Source organism: Anneissia japonica, unplaced genomic scaffold (assembly GCF_011630105.1).
Source record: "Anneissia japonica isolate Jap-2015-1 unplaced genomic scaffold, ASM1163010v1 scaffold287960_len3192837_cov198, whole genome shotgun sequence".
In the NCBI taxonomy this organism is placed as follows: domain Eukaryota; kingdom Metazoa; phylum Echinodermata; class Crinoidea; order Comatulida; family Comatulidae; genus Anneissia; species Anneissia japonica.
Genome location: NW_022712725.1, coordinates 1,671,980 through 1,675,324, shown reverse-complemented (window position 1 = coordinate 1,675,324; position 3,345 = coordinate 1,671,980).

Below are 3,345 nucleotides of genomic sequence, written 5' to 3'. Positions count from 1 at the left end.
GCAATGTAGAGGGCTGAATTTTGATTTATTTAGTGCTACTAACAAAGAATATTAGTCACTGAAACAATTCGCTATAGAAACATTGCTACTTGGTTTGTGGGTTAAATTGTTTTACTTTTATAAATGGGTCAGAATTAGGCAATAATAATACAACCATAAAATAGATAAAACTTCTTTAGTTAAAACATTATCTCATGTGTGCCTAGGATACTCGAATAGTTACTGACCCAACAGTTAGACCAAAGCTAGACCAGCTAAGTACAGCCGTGTTTCGGTAATGAACTTCAAAAACTATTGCGATTGAAAGAAATATATTTTAGGACCTCAAATATAGGTTTTAACCTCCATCTATTGTATTTGCTAATTTTAATGTTGTGTATGGTTTGTTTCTCTTTTATGAATGGTTTTTCGTATTTTTCTCCATGTTGCAATTTTAACTGATATATTTTAGGTCCATGGACTGAGGAAGAACAGCATTGTAATATTTTTTATTATAAGTTTTACTGCTGAATTGAGTTTTTCCGTGATTAAATAAAGATATTTTTTATTATTATATTATTATAGACAAGTTATTGGCAGCGGCCTGCAAAAAATGCCTCTTTAAAATGAAATATTATTCTTACAGTATGCCAATAAAGTAGCCAATGCCAATGGTATGATTACATACACCGATCTTTGAACTGCTCTATAAAACCATGCTATAAGTTAAATAACAATATTCAGCTTGGTGATGATTTTATGTAGGCCATAGGATCCTAAGCGTGCTTCTCAGTAACTATCATAACTCTTAAATAACCATAATTTTGTGCATTTCAAACTCCCAGAATAAAAAGAAAATCATTCGAAACAATTTTAAACAAAATTAATAGGCCTATAAGCGAGTCATCGGGGAGAAATGGTATTGCATTATTAATTAGATAGGCATATAAATCTTTTCTTGTTGCCTTATTTTTTATGCTAACGAATTAGAACGTTGTATGGGGTGCTGATGGTGGAGGGGGCGCGAAGGTGAAGTGGCGGAGGGTTGGCTCGATGATTGAGGGGCGCTAATTCGCAAAATAAAGTGATTTTAGGTGATTTTTAACTACTTGACCGTGATTTTTTTGGTGGCGACTGGGGGGGGGGCGAGTAATTTTTTTTGTGGACGTGCACCCCCCGCGCACCCCACTAGATACGCCACTGTATAAGTAGTTATGAGAAAGTGTTTATAAATGTGTTTTTCATCTCTGTTTCAGTAGTATATGCTCAGTGCATGCCAGGCCTAACCTTGGCAATGCCTTATATGGTGTTATCACCAAATGGCAGCGTAAATCCAGTTATTTCCGCTGTAGACAACTTGAATCAGAAGATCCAAGTGTTACGTACGTACATTGGAGAGATAAATCCTGAGTAATACTTTGACGCTACAAAATGGAAATGGAAAAGGGGGTTCCCTCAAGGTTCCAGGGTAGACAGACTCATCCAGTTAGCGTTTTGTTTGCTATACAGTATTCAGCCGTACTACACAATAAGTAAAACCATCCACTGAGGATTTTTGATTTTTATCTGACCGTGATATTAGTGGGCCTAGACAGATTCATTTTTCTTATTTTGATCGTCTATTTTTGCTCCAGATAATAGCTGAAATTATTTTTTTAAATAAAACATATATGTGATAGACTTTCCATGATTTTATTTTTATGATGTAAATTCCATCAAATAGAAATTGTGCATGGTACCGCGTGAATATGCCTTTCAATATAAATGATAAAAAATAATGTCACCTAATCAGACCTATCTTTTTTTCGTGCGTAGTTATAATGACATTTCTTGCGAAACCACTTTGATGATTGAAGATTGCGAGATCTTAAACCGAAAGTGGCCACTGATAAAAGGTCTCAGTGGGATTCGAACCTACAACTTTATAATATAGTACGGATGCCCTCCGACTGATGTTAAAATCCCAGATGACCCGATAATCTTATGATACATAGCCGCTTTTATATCGTTGAATGAAAATGTTTAACAGTGCGTTATAATCAGGAAACCGAACAGTAAGTTTATGGAGTCTTTCTCCAGGCAATTAGAACAGATAACATGCTATAGGAAAAGTTAAATAATAATGTAGGCCACTTGGAAATACTGTACGCTCAACATGCATGAGTCTTTTCCCCTCCATTCAATGGCGGATCCAGGGTTTTTTGGCAAGGGGAAGGGGTGAGTGATAATCAGAACCAAGGTCACCAGTGGGCAGAGAATATATAGGATCATTATTAAACTGTCATTATTATTATTATTATTATTATTATTATTATTATTATTATTATTATTATTATTATTATTATTATTATCTTCATCATCATCGTCATTGTATCATGTACTTTAGCACGAAATGTGTAAGACGTTATTAGCCAGAGAAGCACCTGATATTGGTACTAAGGAAATACGTCATAGCCTAGGCAACAACTGGAGAAATGACCCCGACATTGCGTACTTAATTGTAATATTAAGTTTGGCGTTAATCCAGATAGTGTTTGACGAAAAACGCATCAAACCTGGTAGGCCTTAAAAATCGAAAATAAGAAATTAGAAATGTAATTCGATTTTTTTGTATCCACCCTCTAATCATGGCTTACACATCAGTATTAAATATTAACACAACTTTGAATAATGATATCAAGAAACATGAAAATAAAGTCAAATTACGTTTTTTTGGAGTAACATTTTTCATACTACTGTATGTATCGCTTTGGAAATCTCGTTTTATTGTTATAAATGGCTGGCCTCAAAGTATCGTATTGATCTGCTATGCTATTGTTAATACGTCGAGAACTTGCGTTGTTCAAAAAAGTTTAAAATCAGTTGCTTCCAATTCAAACTCCCAGTGCAGCCCCAGTGTGGTTAAGGTGTCTGCATAGACAGCAGAACGTCCCAATTCTCGGTTGTTAGCTCCATGGTTGGAATAAGCTTGTTCACACAGGTTCCTTAACGTTCAAATTTACAAATACTTAATGTAAATAAGCATTACAGTAAGACTTAAGAGTTTAGCTCTTTTTTTGTATCATAACGTAGTCACACCATCAAGGCCTAAATTGTTTTGGGAACTGAAGCATGAATTGGGGATTGGTATGATGTACTGTATTTGAAAATATTAGGATAAACATTGATATGTATGACATCATTTAGATTGCGACGGCATCAAAATAGAAACAACCCTCAGCAGATTTGAAATTGTCCAGGGATGAAAGACGAATGCAACGGGTGGTGTTGACTCTATAAATAATATAGACAGTGGCGTAACGCCTGTGAGCAGATCTCGGGGCGCAGCCCCAGGGATCTTCTCAGAAGGGAGTCCCGGCTTTTCCC